A 23,592-nucleotide genomic window follows, 5' to 3' on the forward strand; every position below is an offset into this window, starting at 1 on the left:
TTGAAGATGTTCATTTATGTGAGCACACATTGATCAGTGGGAGTCTGCATACTGACACTCCATTCTGATAGGGATAAAAGATCCCCGTTCTGCCAATCAGTGGTGGTCCCTGCAGTCAAACTACCAGCGATTTAGAAATTATCACCTATTTCATGGTGAACAGTGATAAACTGGAAAATCTGTCATACACTACAGTGACAATGTTTCTCAAAAATTAGCAAAACATTGTTTCTGATCTCTAACAACCACTCATGGAAGATGTACCTGCAATAGTAGTTATATTACAGAGACTCACCCTGCTGACTCGCCAGGATAATGGCAGTTGTTATTTTAGAGCTTCCAGGGTCGGCTACCCCACCTGTGGCACGCACACAGAGAGGAGGTAACGACAAGCGTAGGAAGATAACGGTCCGTTCAGATACAAGGGCGAATTGACCGGAGGGTCATAACCTGGCTTCTCCAAACATCTCCACAGAGCCGGGCGATCAGCAGGTCCATATCTTGTCTTTCTCCAAATATATCCATGGTTCAGCAATGGTCAATAGAGCAGATTTGTATTCTTCCAACCGGGACCGAGGTCCCCTAGGTTGGCATCCTGTAGAATGGTAAATCTGTATCCCTCGTGATGGAGCCATGATGTCTTGGCTGCAGTACTGTAGCGTCTCTGGATGTTTGGATGGCTTAGCTGAATCTCTGTCTCTCTATACAAAGGCACATAACCTATTTTTATACGTAACAAGTGTCCTTCATTCGGTATTTACATAAAGGGTGAGAATGGAGATGAGATCTACTAGCAATACTTGATTATTTAATCTATTTGCATAGTTTTTCCTCCTCTGTTGTTGAAGTCAACAAACTATCTGGCCTAGACAATGTATAACTAGCATATCAGTAAACATCACTACTCATCAAGGATAAGAGCACAATATGCTACATCAAATGCCAACTTACAAGTCAATATTACAGGCTAACACAAGCAAAAGTCTGTTTTCTTGACCAACCAGAAAGAAACACATAAATTCAAAAGTCAACATATAGATAACAGTCCATTCTTTCTGGCTTGCTAAAAAATAGGCGTCTGATTAATTAAGATACAGTGCTGTGTCTCCACACAGTATTATAGTAGTTACATTCTTGTACATAGGAGCAGTGTGTCATGCAGCTGCAATGCAGGTCTCTGCAAGCTCCACCAGATGGCAATAGAGTGGAGGAAAGACTGCACACTCCCAGGGCAGACCTGCAATGCAGCAGCAGGACTACCACCAGGTGGCAGCAGAATCGTCAAACTAGCCAAGTCAGCAACAAGTGGTCAAATATAGCACCAGAGGTCTAAACAAACACGTGGTCAGAAGCAAGCCAACAGGTAAAAACCAGACAGGAGCACGGTACAAGGGGCAAAAGCCGAAGGGGTAGTCAGAAACAAGTCAGGAGGTCAGAAAACCAAAGCAAGCTAAACGATACTAAAACAGAGGACGGAAACACAGGTCAGGGAGCAAGTCGGGACATACACACAACAGCGGGCATGTATACAGAGAAACACGATTACTAACAGATTTACCTAGGTCAGCTGCTCAGGCCGAGGGACCAGAAACTATCACCGACACCGGACCACAGTCATATGGCAACTAAATAGCCGCCCTCACCTCAGAGAGAGGCAGATAGAATTAACCCCTGTCTGACCAGGACGGGACAAAGACAAAACCCCGTCCTGAATCATGACACAGTGTTATAGTAGTTATATTCTTGTACATAGGCGGCAGCATTATAGCAGTTATATTCTTGTACATAGGCGGCAGCATTATAGTAGTTATATTCTTGTACATAGAGAACAGTATTATAGTAGTTACATTTTTGTACATAGAGGCAGTATTATAGTAGTTATATTCTTATATATGGGGGGCAGTATTATAGTAGTTATATTCTTGTACATAGGAGCAGTATTATAGTAGTTATATTCTTGTACATAGGAGCAGTATTATAGTAGTTATATTCTTGTACATAGAGGCAGTATTATAGTAGTTATATTCTTGTACATAGGAGCAGTATTATAGTAGTTATATTCTTGTACATAGGAGCAGTATTATAGTAGTTATATTCTTGTACATAGGGGCAGTATTATAGTAGTTATATTCTTGTACATAGGGGACAGTATTATATTAGTTATAGTCTTGAACATAGGGTAGTTATAGTATTATTATTATTATAGTAGATATATTATGGTACACAGGCGCAATATTATAGTATACCACATTTTTTACCAACACTGGTACAAAGTGACTAAAGGAACATTTGTTAATAAGAAAATAATTTTTATTAAGTACAACAATTAAAAGCTGAATTTAAAAAGACAGGGGAAAGCAAGGAAAAAATAAAAAAAAAACTCCAAAAAAATCAGGGAAGGGTACAGTAATGTTGAATGTTTTACAAACACTGCAATTTGTGAAAAAATCAATAGAAGATTGTATGAGCCTACTGCCTAATAGGGAGGGGAAAAGGCTTGCACACTTACATAGGTATCATTCCAAAAAACATTATACCAGAGGCTTTTTTATAGGCCATACAACAATCAAAAGGCAAAAAATACATATAATGAAATAAAGTGCTTATGTAACAGATACGCCTGCAAATGGAGAAATAGACTTGTCATATATACCAAAAGGGCCCATAATGGTAAGTTGTCTATAGTGTACTAAAAAATTCCTACTGCGGCTGTTACAAAAAGTGTGCACAACCATGAAGTGCTTCCGTTGAATGCTGTGATGGCCTGCAGTGCCCGAAGAGGTTGTACCAGACCCTGCGCCCGACGAGCGCCGTTTCGAGAACCTATTTTGAAGAAGCTATCTAGCGAAAAGGCACTCGTCGGGCGCAGGGTCTGGTACACCCTCTTCGGGCACTGCAGGCCATCACAGCATTCAACGGCAGGTAACACCAGTTTTTTGAATCATACCATCATTTCCATTTAACGGAAGCACTTCATGGTTGTGCACACTTTTTGTAACAGCCGCACTAGGAATTTTTTAGTACACTATAGACAACTTACCATTATGGGCCCTTTTGGTATATATGACAAGTCTATTTCTCCATTTGCAGGCGTATCTGTTACATAAGCACTTTATTTCATTATATGTATTTTTTGCCTTTTGGTTGTTGTATGGCCTATAAAAAAAAGCCTCTGGTATAATGTTTTTTGGAATGATACCTATGTAGGTGTGCAAGCCTTTTCCCCTCCCTATTATGCAGTAGGCTCATACAATCTTCTATTGATTTTTTTTCACAAATTGCAGTGTTTGTAAAACATTCTACCTTACTGTACCCTTCCCTGATTTTTTTGGAATTTTTTTTCTTTTTTTCCATGCTTTTCCGTCTTTTTAAATTCAGCTTTCAATTGTTGTACTTAATAAAAATTATTTTCTTATTAACAAATGTTCCTTTAGTCACTTTGTACCAGTGTTGGTAAAAATGTGGTTTACTATATATTGAAGTGCTTATTGCCTAGTTAAATAGGACTATGGGTTTAAGCAATATTATAGTAGTCATATTCTCGTACATAGGAGACAGTAGTGTAGTAGTTGTATTCTTGTCTATAGGAGCAGAATAGATAATTTATTATTGTTGTACATAAGGTTACAAATTATAGTAGTTGCATTCTTGTATGTAGAGGACACTATGATAATTTACTTGTAACAACAATTATAACCTTCATCTAAGTTCTTTACGCTAAAATAGAAATTTCTCAGACTAGCCTCGTCTGTGCTCCCACTGTTGTCACACTTATAAAATGCAGTATCCAGTAGGGGGCGACAATGAGCATTAATCTCCTATTCTTTTTCTCCTGTGGAGCAGTGCAGGGAAGGGTTTTGGTACACAGGGTGCACAGACAGCTCGGGATTGTGTGATGCTCTGTAATACTATCACTCTTTGGATATTATTCATAATTCCTGCATCTGATGTATTGTTGTGTCTATCAGATTGCAGCCTGGTCCCCGTGATGTTGTAGCAATAAACCTCGCAGTTCTCACGCTCAGACTTCCCACTCTGTGTCAGTCCACGCCACAGTCCACGGATCTTCTTGGCATTTATCCTGAGCTGCCGGGGTGTTTAAATGAAAGAATAATAGTGTGGCTGTGGCATAAGCCTGCGATGATGGGGAACGTGTTTGTCTGTTAAGAAGCAATTTCAGTGAAAATTAACTCAATTTCATGCGAAATAGCAAAGCTCGCCATAAGCTGTCAGATCCCTGGGGCCAGTAAAATTACTTCATCAGACTTGACTTGCTTAAATTAACCAAGCAGCATCCGCAGTTATTGGCAAAGATGCAGAGTGACGCCGGGGTTTAATAGCTTCTGCAATTATTCCAAGGGGGACCAAAGTCAGAAGGAACACGAACTACTGGAGAGTCAACGTGGACATTATAGACACTCAATCATCAACCATCCAACTGGTTGTGTATGTAGGGGAGCTCTTCTCACAACAGGGAGAGATAGAGAATGTTTCCGTCCTCCAGAAAAACGCTCGAGTTTGCCATTCACTTCCATTATGCTTGCTACTCGAGTCGAGCCCGTCAGAGCGTCCAACGTGCTCGATTCAAGTGCCGAGTAATTGAGCATTTGAGTACACACTGAACAAACCAAACACAGAAACATGATTAACCCCTTAGTGACAGAGCCAATTTTGCCCTTAATGATAAGGCCAATTTTTACAATTCTGACCACTGTCACTTTATGAGGTTATAGCCCTGGAAAGCTTCAACGGATCCCACTGATTCTGAAACTGTTCTGTCGTGACATATTGTACTCCATGATAGTGGTAAAATTTCTTTGATATGACTTGCATTTATTTATGAAAAAAAACGAAAATGTGGCCGAAATTTTGAAAAGTTTGCAGTTGTCACACAAAATGGTTAATAAATAACATTTCCCACAAGTCTACTTTACATCAGCACAATTTTGGAAACATAATTTTTTATTGTTAGGACGTTATAAGGGTTAAAAAGTTGACCAGCGATTTCTCATTTTTCCAACAAAATTTACAAAACCATTTTTTTTTATTACGGACCACTTCACATTTGAAGTGAGTTTGAGGGGCCTATATGACAGAAAATACCCCAAATTGACACCATTGTAAAATCTGCACCCCTCAAGGTGCTCAAAACCACATTCAAGAAGTTTATTAACCCTTCAGGTGCTTCACGAGAACTAAAGCAATGTGGAAGGAAAAAATGAACATTTTTCTTTTTTCACAAAAAAATTTACTTTAGACCAAAACTTTGTTATTTTCACAAGGGTAACAAGAGAAAATGGACCACAAAGTTTGTTGTGCAATTTCTCCTGAGTACATACCCTGTATGTGGGGGAAAGCCACTGGTTGGGTGCATGGCAGGACTCTGGAGGGAGAGAGAACCGTTTGACTTTTTGAAAGCAAAATTGGCTGGAATCAATGGCGGATGCCATGTTATGTTTGGAGACGCCCTGATGCACCTAAACAGTGGAAACCCCTCAAATCCAACTCCAACCTTAACACAGACCTACCCCTAATCCCAACTTTACCATAACCCTAACCCCAACACCACATCCGTAACCCCACACAACCATAATCCCAACACCACAACCATAACCCAAGCCGTAACCCCAACACAACCCTAACCCTAGCCCCAACCCTATCCTTAACCCCAATCCTAGCCCTAGCTCAAACCCTAACTCCAACCCTAACCCTAGCTCTAACCCCAACCCTAGCCCCAACCCTAACAATAACCCCAACCCTAACCCTAGCTTTAACCCCAACCCTAACGGAAAAATGAAAAAAAAAATTTGTTAAATTATTTTATTATTTTTACCTAACTAAGGGGGTGATAAAAGGGGGGTTGATTTACTATTTTTTTTTATTTGGATCACTGTGATAGGGTCTATCAGAGTGATCAAAATGAACCAATAGGAATAATCTCCTTTGTTGCCGGGTACCGGCCAGCAGATCTCGGCGGGTGCAGTCGCATGTGCCCGCCATTTTCTTCCAAGAAGAAGATGCCGAGGGCCGGGGGTCAGAGCTGGAGGGTCCAAGGATACCGGAGGTATGAGGGGGCTTGGGGGACCCCATTTCTTTCTCTCCTCTGGTATGCTAGATCATATCAAAGGAGAGAATTAATGGAAATTGACTTTTTTTTTTTGCAATCGCGGTTATTGCATGAATAACAGTGATCACAAGACTGGGGACGGTAAAAATCGACCGGAATCCTGTTCTCCGGCGTCTCAGCTACCCGGAGAACCTGGAGATTTTCTGACACTGTGGGGCGTTATAACCTCATGTCTCAGCGCTGTTAAAAAGCAGCGCTGAGGAATAAATACCCTTAACTGCCGCTGTTAAGGTTGTTAAGGGGTTAAATACTCTGCATTAAGTTAATAAACAGCATAGTGCATGACAATAATATATAGTACTTAGTTATGTTTTTTGATTTAAAAAAATGCGAAAGCCATCCTACCACTCCACGGTGACCGTAATTGGGACAGTCCTAACTCTAATATAAAAAAACCTTACCGTTTCTCAAGTGACATGCATGTAGATAAGGGCTGAGAAGGACTTGGCCCAACTAGTGGACACACAGCCATGGGAGACAGCATCAATATAATGCCCAGCTCAAAGGAAAGGCAGGCCACACCTTTATATGCACATGATGCAAACAGACTGAAAAAAAACATAAAATGTATGAACTGGGATATAAACTGGTGTGCATGCTTAGTGACAACTGGTTGTACCATAATTTGGGCTCACAGGAAAAGTTGTAACTTTCTAAAATTGTAACCGTCATTTGATTTATTATTATACATTGCTTATGTCACGGCAGCAACTCGCATGCCTCCTCAGCGCCGCCCCACTCACCATGCATTTTCTCCTCGTGGCAGGCCGCTCTGCTAAGTTTGTTAAACCTGCTGTGTCCTGCAGAGGTCAGGTTCTCCGTGCCAGCAGGGCCTTTATTAGGCAGCTCTTTCCTCCACTCCTCGCCCGAATCTTGGTTCCTATTTTGTAGCACCTGTTCATGTATTCTCCTTCTCCTATATTCCGCTTCCTGTTAACAATCCAGCCTGTTTTCCCTTCCTGCCTGACCTCCCTGCTCCTGACCTTGGCTACGTTTACTGACCCTGTGGTTTCTGTCCCAACCTCGGACCATCTGACAATGTCTTGTCTTTGACGTCCTGTACTGCGTACCCGTGCCTCTGACGTGTCAGCTGCTGCAGTCCCGGGGACCACCCTGGAGTGCATTATACAACATCAATTACATTGAATTGTGCAGTATATTATATGGACGACTATGGGATACATTATACTACATGGTTGACTATGGGCTGTGCATTATACTACATGGATGACTATGGGCTGTGCATTATACTACATGGATAACTTTGGGCTGTGCATTATGCTTTATGGATGACTATGGGCTGTATATTATACTTTATGGATGATCATGGGCTGTGCATTACACTTCATGGATGACTATGAGCTGTGCATTATACTATATGGAATGTAGGGGTTGTAATCGCTCAGGCGCGACGGGTGACACTCAGGAGACACGTTTCCTTAAAAGTTCACAGGTTTATTGCTCCATAAACCACATTGCAACAGGAACAACAGGTAAACAGTCTTACGTCAGACAGGTGATTCCTCAATGTCCATAGTAGAGCTCCGCTCTCTCAGGTCTGTGGGCACACAGACTGTGCTATATCCAGCACGTAGGCTCTCCAGCCTAAATATGGTCTCTGTGTGTTGTTCAGGACGTCTGTCCCCACGTGTAACTTTCCAACACACAGGCCACTGCAGTGTCCAGCTAGGACACATGGAAGTGTGTCCACCCTGACAGACTAGCAAATAAGGTAGCACACTGTAGCACTGAAACATGCAAACATGAAACATGAAAATTTAACTGCATTACTGCACTAGAAATATGAAAAATGAGAGTGTTTAGCGCATAAAAAAGGCCAATTTTATGTGTACCTGGTAGCCACTTTACGGCATCTCTCTTATACCAGGTCCTACGATTTCCTTCCTCACTGAGAATAAACATCTCCATCTGAATGGGTGCCTATGAAAACCTCTTGTGAGACTACCATTCTCTCTCTCTATGGAGGGGTAAATGGACCTGCTGTAATTAAAACACCAGTGACTAGGAGGTGGAGTGCTCGGTCAGAAAGCTAAATAATACAATTGAAAAAACTGACCATCACATCCATACATAGACTAAGTGTGAACAGGTGCTAAACCTAGAGTCGCCAACTCCTATACATTCAAGCAAATAAGGTAGCACACTGTAGCGCTGAAACATGCAAACATGAAACATGAAAATTTAACTGCATTACTGCACTAGAAATATGAAAAATGAGAGCGTTTAGCGCATAAAAAAGGCCAATTTTATGTGTACCTGGTAGCCACTTTACGGCATCTCTCTTATACCAGGTCCTACGATTTCCTTCCTCACTGAGAATAAACGTCTCCATCTGAATGGGTGCCTATGAAAACCTCTTGTGAGACTACCATTCTCTCTCTCTCTTTTTTCAAATGTATTATTTAGCTTTCTGACCGAGCACTCCACCTCCTAGTCACTGGTGTTTTAATTACAGCAGGTCCAATTACCCCTCCATAGAGAGAGAGAATGGTAGTCTCACAAGAGGTTTTCATAGGCACCCATTCAGATGGAGACGTTTATTCTCAGTGAGGAAGGAAATCGTAGGACCTGGTATAAGAGAGATGCCGTAAAGTGGCTACCAGGTACACATAAAATTGGCCTTTTTTATGCGCTAAACGCTCTCATTTTTCATATTTCTAGTGCAGTAATGCAGTTAAATTTTCATGTTTCATGTTTGCATGTTTCAGCGCTACAGTGTGCTACCTTATTTGCTTGAATGTATAGGAGTTGGCGACTCTAGGTTTAGCACCTGTTCACACTTAGTCTATGTATGGATGTGACGGTCAGTTTTTTCAAATGAATCACCCTGACAGACTCCCACACACTCTCCATGTGCTACACACACCTTCTTTACATAGGTGTAACCACACCCAGGTACCTGTCACATGACCAGTCAGGTGAGCGTGACATCACCACAGGTCCTTACACACAAAACCATCTTACGTGTTCAGACACGCCTCTTTGGGTGGGTTTGTAGGTGACTGAACCCACCAATCTCTCCAATCACCTGGAAGCCTCCCAACGTAAACAAATCCCTCAGCAGTAGATCTGCTTGAGCAAAACATACCCAGGCTTCCATCACAGGGCCACCCACCTCTGCGATACATACCGTCCATTAATCACATGACCAGTCGCTATGCCACAGGAAGTACTGTGGGCAGTGCAGTATATTATATGGAGGACTATAAGATGCATTATACTATATGGAGGACTATGAGCTGTGCATTAAACTCTATGGAAGCTTATGGGGAGTGCATAATACTTCTGCTATAGGGCCCTATGAATTATAAGTACAGCCCTGTTGAGTATAATATTTTTTTTCTATACATTAAAGAACAGCGGCAGAATGGGGGGACATACACCAGGATGGAGGGTATATATATGCCAGGATGGGGCCAGGTTGAGGGAAATATATACCAGATTGAGGGCACTGGGACCCATATCAGACTCTAGTTACGCCACTGGTAATAACCCTGGATACCTAAACTACTATAGTGCCCTGCACATGGGGTGAGAGATATTATCAGAAGAATTATATTACATTTCTAGTTAGAGGTATTTGTTAATATTATTATTGCTATACCTACAATATATTGTGATAGCATGTTGAAGATTGGAATACCCCTTTAAAGCCTGATAACTAATATATTTACCAAAAAATCACTGTAACACTAGTACTAAATATCTAATATTGCCCCTTATGGATCATATTATTGGAAAACTGCCATCTAAAAGAGAAAGGTATATTTCCAATAATACTGCTTCTATATACAAAAATATAACTACTATAATACTGCTTCTATGTACAAAAATATAACTACTATAATACTGCCTCAATGTATAAGAATATAACTACTATAATATTGACCCCATATACAAGAATGTAACAACTATAATACTGCCCCCTATATACAAGAATATAACTACTATAATACTGCCTCCATGCAGGGCCGTATTTAGAGTTTATGCTGCCCAAGGCACTTTTAGTGCTGCCTCCCCCATTGGTAAGTATGACACTATCGGTAGTAACTTTGTCAAAAATCGCTGATGTGAAAGTAGCCTTTTGCAGCAGATCCGGCAGTTTTTCCGCATTTGCCACGTAACGGATTACTTACGGCAACACTGCGTTCGGCCTCATTCATTCCCTATGGGATTTGTGGACATTTGCAGCACTTGCCGCAATCTGGCAAATGTGGTATCATACCTCCCAACTTTTGAAGAAGGGAAAGAGGGATAAAGCCACACGCATCGTGGCAAATTTTAGGCCATGCCTCTGACCACACCCATTTCCCAACTAGTCACACCCATTTAGTACTGCTGATCACACTGTTTCATAAACAATAATTATAAACAAAAAAATATGGCCACACAGTGCTCCATACTGTATAATGACCCCACATGGTGCTCAATACTGTATAATGGCCCCACATGATGCTGCGTACAGTATAATGGCCACACAGTGCTCCATACAGTATAATGGCCCCACATGATGCTCAATACTGTATACTGGCCACACAGTGCTCTATACTGTATAATGGCCACACATGATGCTCAATACTGTATAATGGCCACACAGTGCACCATACTGTATAATGACTATACAGTGCTCCATTCTGCATAATGGCCACACAGTGCACCATACTGTATAATGACTACACAGTGCTCCATACTGTATAATGACCACACAGTGCTCTATACTGTATAATGGCCACACATGATGCTCCATACTGTATAATGGCCCCACATGATGCTCCATACTGTATAATGGTCACACAGTGCTCTATACTGTATAATGGCCACACATGATGCTCCATACTGTATAATGGCCACACAGTGCACCATACTGTATAATGACCACACAGTGCTCCATACTGTATAATGACCACACAGTGCTCTATACTGTATAATGACCACACATGATGCTCAATACTGTATAATTGCCACACAGTGCTCTATACTGTATAATGGCCACACATGATGCTCAATACTGTATAATGGCCACACAGTGCTCCATACTGTATAGTGATCCCGCATGATGCTCAATACTGTATAATGACCCCACATGATGCTCCATACTGTATAATGGCCACACATGATGCTCCATACTTTATAATGCTACCCTCCCATCTTGTATGCATGGCTCATCTATCCCCATCCTGTATGCATGGCTCATCTCCCCCCTCCCATCCTGTATGCATGGCTCATCTCATCCCCCTCCCATCCTGTATGCATGGCTCATCTCCCCCCTCCCATCCTGTATGTGTGGCTCATCTCACCCCCCTCCCATCCTGTATGCGTGGCTCTGCTCCCCCTCCTCCCATCTTTGTATGCGTGGCTCTGCTCTCCCCTCCTCCCATCCTTGTATGCATGGCTCTGCTCCCCCCTCCTCCCATCTTTGTATGCGTGGCTCTGCTCCCCCTCCTCCCATCTTTGTATGCGTGGCTCTGCTCCCCCTCTTCCTATCTTTGTATGTGTGGCTCCGTTCCCCCCTCCTCCCATCCTTGTATGCGTGGCTCCGTTCCCCCACCTCCTCCCATCCTTGTATGCGTGGCTCCATTCCCCCCACCTCCTCCCATCCTTGTGTGCGTGGCTCCAATCCCCCCACCTCCTCCCATCCTTGTATGCGTGGCTCTGTTCCCCCCCTCCTCCCATCCTTGTATGCATGGCTCCGTTCCCCCCACCTCCTCCCATCCTTGTATGCGTGGCTCCGTTCCCCCCCTCCTCCCATCCTTGTATGTGTGGTTCCATTCCCCCCTCCCACCCTTGTATGCGTGGCTCCCCATCCTCCTTCTCCTCCCCCGTCCTCCTTCTCCCCCGCCCGTCATACTCACCCTCCTCACAGTGCGCTGAACGGACTCTTCCTCCTGCACCTCTGTCCCGACTTCCGGCGCCAAAGCTTCTTCCTGTGTGAGCGGTCACATGGTACCGCTCATTAAGGTCATGAACATGCGTCCATATTCATCACCTTAATGAGCGGTACCACGTGACTGCTGTGAGCATAGGACTTGCTGCCGGTGCTGAGACCAGGCACCGCTGCAGGAGGGTGAGTATACCGTCTTCAAGGAGTTGGGAAGGTGGTGGGATGGGAGGATTGAGGGGGGTGGGCGGGCGGACCCCAAACCTTGCTCAGGTGCTGCCCCCCGCATCCTGGCGCCCTAGGCACTTGCCCTCACGTGCCTAGTGGCAAATACGGCCCTGCCTCCATGTATAAGAATATAACAACTATAACAATGCTTTCTATGACTGAGTTCTTTTTAGTAAGGATGTGATTGGTTTGTTTCATTAGTAATAATTGGAATCTCCAATGCTCTTACTATTACATATATTTTTGGTAAGGAGTATATTTAGTGTTCACCACAAAAACAATAAAGTGGGTCATGGTCCTGGAATGATCTGTGCTTTACTATTGCTCATGAATAGTTCTAACAAATTGGAATGCTGGAGAATCATGTTGTTATGAGATGGATGAGGAAATGATAACATTGAAGAGGTTGTTATATGTAGTTCGGGATAATGGGCAGGAAACAGAAGCTTCTTGAATATCACCTGTTTATTGTTCTATACTGATTCAACCAATTCAGACTTATATTTCATTTTGTTTTAATTTACTTTTGAGTTCACTAAGATACAATATGAGGCCATTAGTTAAAGGGCACTGCGCCCTCCACCCTGAGAGATATGGCTTTTCAAGTGAAAACAGAATATGAAACTAATATGAATCTGATATAAAATGTCTCCTAAAGTATTACCCAGCCTATCCTTGACTATTATTGTAGTTATGTTCTTGTACATAGGAGCAATATTAAAGTAGTTATTTTCTTGTATATTGGGAAAAGTATCATAGTAGTTATATTCTTGTACATAGGGGCAGTATTACAGTAGTTATATTCTTGTACATAGGGAGCAGTATTATAGTAGTTATATTCTTGTACATAAGAGCAGTATTATAGTAGTTATATTCTTGTACATAGGGGCAGTATTATAGTAGCTATATTCTTGTACATAGGAGCAGTATTATAGTAGTTATTCTTGTACATAGGGGCAGTATTATAGTAGTTATATTCTTGTACATAGGGGCAGTATTATAGTAGTTATATTCTTGTACATAGGGGCAGTATTATAGTAGTTATATTCTTGCACATTGGGAGCAGTATAATAGTAGTTAAATTCTTGTACATAAGGGCAGTATTATAGTAGTTATATTCTTGTACATAGGGGCAGTATTATAGTAGTTATATTCTTGTACATAGGGGGCAGTATTATAGCAGTTATATTCTTGTACATAGGAGCAGTATTATAATAGTTATATTCTTGTAAATAGGGGGCAGTATTATAGTAGTAATATTCTTGTACCTAGGGGGCAATATTATAGTAGTTATATTCTTGTACATAGGGGGCAGTATTATAGTAGTTATATTCTTGTACATAGGGGGCAGTATTATAGCAGTTATATTCTTGTACATAGGAGCAGTATTATAATAGTTATATTCTTGTAAATAGGGGGCAGTATTACAGTAGTTATATTCTTGTACCTAGGGGGCAATATTATAGTAGTTATATTCTTGTACATAGGGGGCAGTATTATAGTAGTTATATTCTTGCACATTGGGAGCAGTATAATAGTAGTTAAATTTTTGTACATAAGGGCAGTATTATAGTAGTTATATTCTTGTACATAGGGGCAGTATTATAGTAGTTATATTCTTGTACATAGGGGCAGTATTATAGTAGTTATATTCTTGTACATAGGGGGCAGTATTATAGCAGTTATATTCTTGTACATAGGAGCAGTATTATAATAGTTATATTCTTGTAAATAGGGGGCAGTATTATAGTAGTTATATTCTTGTACCTAGGGGGCAATATTATAGTAGTTATATTCTTGTACATAGGGGGCAGTATTATAGTAGTTATATTCTTGTACATAGGGGGCAGTATTATAGCAGTTATATTCTTGTACATAGGAGCAGTATTATAGTAGTTATATTCTTGTACATAGGAGCAGTATTATAATAGTTATATTCTTGTAAATAGGGGGCAGTATTACAGTAGTTATATTCTTGTACCTACGGGGCAATATTATAGTAGTTATATTCTTGAACATAGGGGGCAGTATTATAGTAGTTATATTCTTGTACATAGAAGTATTATAGTAGTTAAATGTTTGTAGATAAGGATAGTATTATAGTAGTTCTAGATTTATTGTGGATGTTATAGGTGATCTTTTTGGTATTTTTCATAACAGGTTTTTATTTTTAAATGAATTGAATATAGGCATCAGAGACATCTGTTGCCACCCCAGGTCCCAGGAAGTTTATTCCTTTTGTTGTCAAAACCCTCATCTCTATTGTATGGTAATTCTATTATGGGTTACAGCTGGTAAACTGATTTGCCAGAGATAAATTCCAAAGTTTTTTCTTGATTTTTTTTTCTGTAAAGCTACATGTCACCTGATATGATAGTACATCTTAAGGTACAATTAGATGGCAACTGAACTTTTAGTTTGCTACCAATAGACCTCATTTTAGCCAAACAATTCCTGATTACCTCATTGGATACATGTACAGCGGCTGTCACTAAGGTGTTAAAAAGTTGTAAAAGTTTTCATGTATTCTGGCTTTATTGAGAAAAAAAATGGAAAACCCCTTTAAGTCACGTATTACCGACATGCACGGCTTACCGGTGAACCAACTGGAGTCCATTGTGTAGCAAGAACCGGATTTTGGAATATGGCTTCCATATTACACTTGGTTAATTATTTCTAGTATCACTGATCCGTGGTTTGGCCTGTGGACAGGAATACGTAGCTACATTGTTATCACTGGTCCCGGGCTGCCGATACCTCCTGGACTCGTAAGAACGATTCAATTACACTTTCTTCCAATGAGAGGAGAGAAATAAATGAAATCTAGGCTGAAAGCCGAGGATTGACCTGGGACGGAATCTCATATCTCGGCTCCTCAGACTGATTCTGACTTCTGAGTTGTGTTGGCGGGAGAATTAGGCATTGACTGCTGCACGGCTAATCCTCAGTCTGCACAACCTGCTAATCCCTTACATGTGTAAATCCAGTATGTTTGTGCAGTGGGGAAGATCAATCAAGCTTTGGCTAAGATCACTTTTATCTTGTCTGCTGAATCCTCAAGATGGATTTCTATGTAGAGCCGAGTCACGGGCCCACGGTTGCCGTGTCACACACCTGTTAAAGGGACACAAAATCCAGAAACAGAAAAGGCCTAAATGGATAACGGTTTACTTTGTGGACTCCCTACAAGACTATCTACAATCTCCGAGAATTTAAATTTGATAGAAAAGACAATGGATTTGTCAACTTCGCATTCTCTCCATCTTTGACTTGATTGTGTGATTGGGTGGGGCTTAGCTGAAGGGGTGGAGCTTATGTTTCATTGTGATGGGAGGTTTCTGATGCAGAAGGCTTCCACCTGGCCCAAAACAAATCCATGTCTCTATTTCCCAAATGTACTGTTTTAGCACAAGCTTGCTAAATTTTAGATAAATAGTACTTTCTGCTTCACTAACAGAGTGCAAGGATAGATCCTATACTGCTCAGCTTTTTGGTTAAAATGTGTCCTCTTTCCTTGTGCTGCTACATCTTTCCAAAGCCCCAAACTAACCCAGAAGGTTCTGCTGCTTCTTCTCCTACTGCTGCTTTCTATATGACCATTGGGCCCTTACACTTTTTGCTACATCTCAAATTTGGCTGCGAAACAAGTTGTGTGACCAAAGATTGCTCTATGCTACTGCTACATCGCAACGTAACAGATTAATGGGGTCAAACTGTGACCCCTGGGGTATCGTAATAGGCAAGTTGGATTTTTTGTGACTTGCTTGTTGCGGTTCTTTGCATGTTGTATTGCGTCTGCATTATGCTGTGATGTAGTACCGCACAGAGCATCCTTTGGCCACATGACCTACATAATGACTAAATTTGATGTATTTCTCCAGCCTTATGTTGATCCCCTACCACTGGTTGCAGTGCTTGTGCCACAGATCCCATAATAACTACAATTTTTCTGTTAGTGGCAGGTAACAATTTTAATTATGTGGGTTCATTGATGCATACAATTTCAGCTTAATAGTCAGAGGTACCTGTGAGATAAATATTGCACACGTTGCATTCATACAAGTTTATATTTGTTTTTGTAAAGTTGTTAGCATGGCGCAAAAGATGAACTCCGAAGGTTCGATCAGGGCCAAAAAGTCTCTATACCGCCCATAAGTAGATGAAACATTTTCTATTGACTTCACTGAGTTTCCTGGGGATATTAATTTGAAAATTGTTTTAATTTGGAAACTGTTACGTCCATGCAAACAAATCCCCGACCCCTGGTGAGAATTCATAATCATGCAGACGGTTGATTAATAGGCTCCAGGTGCCTGGGAAAATGGATATAGGGCTGAAGAGAGACCCTCAAACTCTGATAAATGCTTGGGAGGAAAATCAGCAGATATAGTGGTGTATAAAAAGAAAACAACACTATTGTAATAAAGGGGAAAAACAATTCTATTTGGACTTTTTGGACTGTTGCTGTCTTCTAAATCTTAGATTTTGCACACTTGAAAGTCCTGGAAGAAGATCTCAAATTGGGTCAGAAAATTCAGAAAAGACCACAAACATAACATTTTCATATCCTGAACTCACTTGTTTTAATTGGTGGCCATTGCATTTTTACTATAGGGAACCATGTTTGGTCGTTATGTCACTTAAGTCAAATATTGTGTTTCAATAGCTTCCCATGTGTACATCACATGTCAGGTGCAGGTACATGGAGCTCAAAACAGGGCAGGTGTTGGCTGTGTAATACAGCCAGCAACTATCTCTGACAGCACCGACTGGAGCTCATCATTTTCCTTGGGGTACTGATCATGATTGTGGGGTGCTAAAAGCTCCTGTCACTGCCATTTTAATATTGCAGTGTATATATATATATATATATATATATATATATATATATATATATATATATATATATATATATATTTTACAAGCAATCGAGTCATCAAAGTTTCAAATCCACCAAGTGGACTGAAAATAAAAGGTAACATAAAAAAAAATATTTAAAAAAAATTATAAAAAAAAAAATTGTTGCCATCACCACGTCTGTGAAAGTCCAATCTGCCCTTGTATAAAATGCTTTAGCCATTAGGGTAAATGCTGTATCAAAAAGAAATCAAATCTCCAGAACTGCCGTTTTTCGGCCAGTGCAGCACCCCCAAAAAATGCATTACAAAGCGATCAAAACCATATATACCAGAGTGGTATCAATGAAAGCAACAGCTCAACACACAAAAATAAAAACAAGGCCTCAGATTGCTTTATCGACATAACCGTACTGACCCGGAGAATCATAGATACAAAAGTGAAATTGCGTTTTTTTTCACCATTTTGCCAGCCTTGAAATATATATTTTTTTTAATGTTCAGTAAATTATGCGGTAAAATGAATGGCGTCATTAAAAATTGCAACTTATCCCGCAAATAAACAAGCCATCATACGGCTATGTTGAAAGAAAAATAAAAAAGTTATGACTCTAGGAAGATGAGGAGGGAAAATATTAAGGGGTAAAAACAAAAAGGGGAGAAAGTCTCAAAAAGTGGAGAAGACTGTAGTATGGCAGATGCAGGATTAACTGTTGTCGTATATTCATATAAGAAACGATAACATTAGGACTTGTAATAACATGGAGGAAGGAAATTCAGGGGATGAGAAAAAAAAAAAATCTGAATTCATGAAGTTTATTAAAGATGCTAATTTAAGAGGGAGGCATTTAGATGAGAGAATGCAACATTCACTGGGGAAATCCTCGTAGAAAAGGCTCCAGCAGCAGCTGCTTGCAGGAAGTTTTACTTCCATTACGGAACGTCTTGAAGGGTATGTAAAGAAACAAATTAAGCACGTTCCCCCGAAGCACGAAACTCATCTGAAATGGGTGTTTATAAAAAGGATGAATGTTCTTTTCTGAGCTCAGTTCAATTTAATTTAAGAGCTGGTTTTCACTGTGAAAAATATATATATTAATTTAATTGCAGAGAATGAGTAACCCTTTCCCTCTCATCAGCACCTGTTCTGCACAAGTTCAGAATGGTAAAATAGGACGGCTAATGTTACTCACCTGGCCCGGCTCCAGTGCCGGGCTCTCTGTGCTGCTGTGCCGGCGGCTAGCTCCCTCTGCTCCTGACGCACGTCTGACGTCATGTGTGAAGGCTCTATAGGCCGGCTCAGGTAGCCGTGTGCGGAGTATTCAGCTACTTTTCAGGCATCCTAGATTCGACTACATCACTGGGCTCTTCTATATTTAATCAAAGAGTGTCTCCTGACAAACCCAACTATTCTTTACCCCCTGGGCTCTGCTGCTTATACTCCAGTGTGAGTCTCCAGACAAACACAACTTTTCATACTTGGGTCTGCTGTTCCCAGGTGTCTGACTGCATTCTCGGTTCTGCTCTTCAAAGATAACTTTTTATTATATTATTATTATACATTTTTTATAGCGCCATTTATTCCATGGCGCTTTACATGTTAAAAGGGGGCAAATATAGACAAATACATTAAACATGAGCAAAAAACAAGGCACTAACAGGTACAGAAGGAGGGAGGACCCTGCCCGCGAGGGCTCACAGTCTGCAGGGGATGGGTGAGGATACACTAGGAGAGGGTAGAGCTGGCCGTGCGGCAGTTCAGTAGGTTGGGGATCACTGCAGGTTGCAGGCTTGTCGGAAGAAGTGGGTCTTCAGGTTCTTTTTGAAGGTTTCTATGGTGGGTGAGAGTCTGATGTGTTGGGGTAGAGAGTTCCAGAGTATGGGGGAAGCACGGGAGAAGTCTTGGATGCGGTTGTGGGAAGAAGAGATGAGAGGGGAGCAGAGAAGGAGATCTTGAGAGGATCGATGGTTGCATGTAGGTAAGTACAGGGAGACCATGTCACAGATGTATGGAGGAGACAAGTTGTGGAGAGGCTGGGGAATAGAGGGGAGACAGGTAGATTACTCAGGCAGCAGAGTGTAGGATGGATTGGAATGGTGCCAGAGTGCTAGAGGGGAGGCCAGAGAGTAGGAGGTTGCAGTAGTCAAGGCGAGAGATGATAAGGGCGTGCACTAGTGTTTTTGTGGTTTCATGGTCAAGGATTGCGCGGATCCGGGAAATATTTTTGAGTTTGAGACGGCAGGAGGAGGCAAGGGCTTGGATATGTGGCTTATTTCTTATACTTATTTCTGCCATTCCATGCCCAAGGTGTTGTCCTGCCTACTCAGCTCTGAGGTTCCATGGCCAACATGCTGTTCTGCATATCCAACTCTGCTGGTCCACGTGCCATCTGTCATTTTCAGGTCTATGCTGCTCTAGGAGCTGGCTCAGGGATAGGAAACAAAGGGTGGTTATTAATGGAGCACACTCGGACTGGGTCGTGGCTAGCAGTGGGGTACAACAGGGGTCAGTATTGGGCCCTCTTATTTTTAACATATTTATTAATGACCTTGTAGGGGGTATACAGAGCAGAATTTCAATATATGCAGATGACACTAAACTCTGCAGGGTAATCAATACAGGGGAGGACAATTTTATATTACAGGATGATTTATGTACACTAGAAGTTGGGCTGACAAATGGCAAATGAGCTTTAATGGGGATAAATGTAAGGTTATGCACTTGGGTAGAAGTAATAAGATGAATAACTATGTGCTTAATTCTAAAACTCTGGGCAAAACCGTCAATGAAAAAGACCTGGGTGTATGGGTGGATGACAAACTCATTCAGTGGCCAGTGTCAGGCAGCTGCTACAAAGGCAAATAAAATAATGGGATGCAGTAAAAGAGGCATAGATGCTCATGAGGAGAACATAATTTTACCTCTATACAAGTCACTAGTGCGACCACACTTAGAATACTGTGCACAGTTCTGGTGTCCGGTATATAAGAAAGACATAGCTGAACTGGAGCGGGTGCAGAGATGAGCGACCAAGGTTATTAGAGGACTGGGGGGTCTGCAATACCAAGATAGGTTATTACACTTGGGGCTGTTTAGTTTGGAAAAACGAAGACTAAGGGGTGATCTTATGTTAATGTATAAATATATGAGGGGACAGTACAAAGACCTTTCTGATGATTTTTTTAATCATAGACCTGAGACAGGGACAAGGGGGCATCCTCTACGTCTGGAGGAAAGAAGGTTTAAGCATAATAACAGACGCGGATTCTTTACTGTAATAGCAGTGAGACTATGGAACTCTCTGCTGTATGATGTTGTAATGAGTGATTCATTACTTAAATTTAAGAGGGGACTGGATGCCTTTCTGGAAAAGTATAATGTTACATGTGATATATATTAGATTCCTTGATAGGGCGTTGATCCAGGGAACTAGTCTGATTGCCGGAGTCGGGAAGGAATTTTTTTCCCCAATGTGGAGCTTACTCTTTGCCACATGGTTTTTATTTTTTATTTTTGCCATCCTCTGGATCAACATGTTAGGGCATGTTAGGTTAGGCTATGGGTTGAACTAGATGGACTTAAAGTCTTCCTTCAACCTTAATAACTATGTTACTAGGTTACTATGTTACTAGATGCTATCCAGCATATCCAGTTTTACCGTTGATGCCAGCTAGCATTTCCAGCTCTGTGGTTTCCTGTTGCCCCAATGCCACTGGTCAGGGCTGTACATCCAGATCTCTGGCTTAGAGAATTCAGCTCACCAAGTGAGCCATAATAATTTTTATAAAATATCCTTTATCTCACATTAAATACTGAGATATACAGCTCTGGCAAAAATTAAGAGACCACTGCAAAATGTTCAGTTTGCCTGATTTTTCTCTTTATAGGTATATTTTTGAGTAAAATGTACATTTTTCATTTATTCTATAAACTACTGACATGTCTCTGAATTTCAAAGCAATAAATTTTGTATTTTTTTCCGAAAAGGCGAAATGGTCAAAATTAAAAACAAAACAAAACAAAACGGTGCTTACAGACCTCAAATAATGCAAAGAAAACAAGTTCATAATCATTTAGAAACAACAATACTAATGTTTTAACTCAGGAAGAGTTCAGGAATCAATATTTTGTGGAATAACCATGATTTTTAATCACAGCTTTCATACGTCTTGGCATGCTTTCCACCAGTCTTTCACACTGCTTCTGGCGCAAAAATTTAAGCAGTTCTTCTTTGTTTGATGGCTTGTGACTATCCATCTTCCTCTTGATTACATTCCAGAGGTTTTCAATGGGGTTCAGGTCTGGAGATTGGACTGCCCATGACAGGGTTTTGATGTAGTGGTCTCTTAATTTTTGCCAGAGCTGTAGAGTATGGTCCCCATTCAGGGCTCTCACTTATTAGCCAGTTTGAAGAATGGCCTCAAAGACCATCTCTTACACTCAGTGTTAGACTGGGGTGTCAAGGGCCAACCAGTAACCAACTCCAGGGCCCCACTTTTCAGCTGCATGCAAATGTGACATTTTCCTCAATCACAAATTTACAGGTGCTTCTCACAAAATTAGAATATCATCAAAAAGAGCATTTACTTCAGTTCTTCAATACAAAACATGATACTCATATATTATATAGAGTCATTACAAACAGAGAGAAGTAGCTTACACGTCTCCTGATGTGCCAGCTGTTGCTGCTGCGCGCTCACCAGATGCTTGAGCAAGTCCTCCATTTTGCCTGATGTCGTTCGCTGGCTTGTGGCCTCCTTTACCCAGGACATGCGGTTTGACCATTGCTGCTACTGGTGTTCCCGGAACGCTGCCTGCATTTGAGACACTACTTGTGGTATGTCAACTCACGTGGCGCTACACGGAGATAGGAAAAACAGGAACACTGACTCTTTAAGTCATCAGTTGGTTTATTATAAGACAGCATAAACCAACTAGAAGTGGAAAATAAATACAGCCTTTCCAGGTAAAACAGGAAAACAACAAGGAAGCTTCAACAAAGTTCATACTTATGCAGGTAACATTCTGCTCTGGAGCAACACGGGTTCAGTCTTTCTTCCACAAGACACAAAACCACGGGAGAATCCTCTCCCCAGTGTTGCTGAATCAAGACTGCCTCTAGAGCTCATTTATTTAAACCCCAGACCATGTGACTCTTTCCATCATGTGACTGACCACATAATCATGACATCACACAGGTCCTGAAGCTCTGCCGGTGGAGATAAAGTGGACCTCCTCCTTCCCAATCTATGAAGGTCCACATGAAACCAGCCCATTATGCAACTTTAACTTAACCCTCACAACATGTAGTGTGCTGGAGGAAAATACTCTGGTTTCATGTCACTGACACCATTAAGCGCAGTGACACATATCTCCCCTCTATTACATTAACTGTGACATTGTTACAGCCTCCATGCCACGCCGCATTGATGCAGTAATGGATGATAAAGGAGCCCCGACCAAGTATTGAGTGCATTTACTGAACATACATTTCAGTAGGCCAACGATTTGGATTTTAAAATCATTTTCAACCTGGTGTTATAAAGTCTTCTAATTTACTGAGATAATGACTTTGGGGTTTTCATTGGCTGTAAGCCATAATCATCAACATTAACAGAAATGAACACGTGAAATAGATCACTCTGTGTGTAATGACTCTGTATAATATAGGAGTTTCACTTTTTATATTGAAGAACTGAAATAAACTAACTTTTTGATGATATTCTAATTTTGAGAGAAGCACTTGTATATAACAATGAACTGCGTTGATTGTAAAATGAATAAGATACTGTGTAGTAGTGCTCATATAAGAGGGTGGTGGCCCACTCTTACACAGGGGTCCACCAGAGGATTCTCCTGTGGCCAGTCCGAGCCTGCTTACACAGGAGGACCCTGCATATCTATGTATTATTTAGAAAGCCCTGATTGCAATGAACGTTATTTAATAACTTATTTCTATTGTAGTGATGATGCTGCCAAGCAGTTTACTTGTTACAGGGTTCTCTCCTCCATTTTTTACACCTCAACTCTGCCTGTTCAGATTGGCTTCTGTGTACCAGCACAAGACCACCAGAATCTAGACAGGGCACATGGAGCTATTTCCATTACTGGAAGGACCGAATGAATATAAACTACAAGCATTGACAGGAATGATACATTTTCCTCCTGTTGGATGAGTTTGATTCCAGCAAAAAGTCATTATGTGGAGAAGCAGCCAGAGCGCGATCAGATATGAGCTTCTAAGTGCCAGTCTCAAGGATATCTGGGCGAGTGGGTGTGCTGGGCTGCAGGCGCATCATCCTGAATCTAGCATATAAATTGTAAGAATAGTTACGCTTTCATTGTCCTGTGAGACGCACAATGTGCATTTAATCCTTCGTCGCTGACACAAGGGCTGTTTGTAATCATTTCAGGTGAACTTGTGATTCAGATTATGGTTTCTGTGCGACTGCACCAGAGAGAGTGTAATCTAATTGTATTA

General features: G+C 41.2%; 1 long non-coding RNA gene across 2 annotated transcripts in view; it reads right to left on the reverse strand.

Moving 5' to 3' along the window:
* LOC143787679 (uncharacterized) overlaps nucleotides 1-23,592 on the reverse strand; it is a 268,730-nt gene that overhangs the window by 117,273 nt on the left and 127,865 nt on the right. The window contains exon 5 of one of the 2 annotated variants that reach the window (XR_013218437.1): nucleotides 14,813-15,368. The exons of the other annotated variant lie outside the window; for it this stretch is intronic. This is a non-coding gene — a long non-coding RNA (uncharacterized LOC143787679). Of the gene's footprint in view, nucleotides 1-14,812; nucleotides 15,369-23,592 lie in introns of those variants that run through there. 2 annotated transcript variants of the gene reach the window in all.

Source organism: Ranitomeya variabilis, chromosome 8, assembly GCF_051348905.1.
Source record: "Ranitomeya variabilis isolate aRanVar5 chromosome 8, aRanVar5.hap1, whole genome shotgun sequence".
NCBI lineage: Eukaryota > Metazoa > Chordata > Amphibia > Anura > Dendrobatidae > Ranitomeya > Ranitomeya variabilis.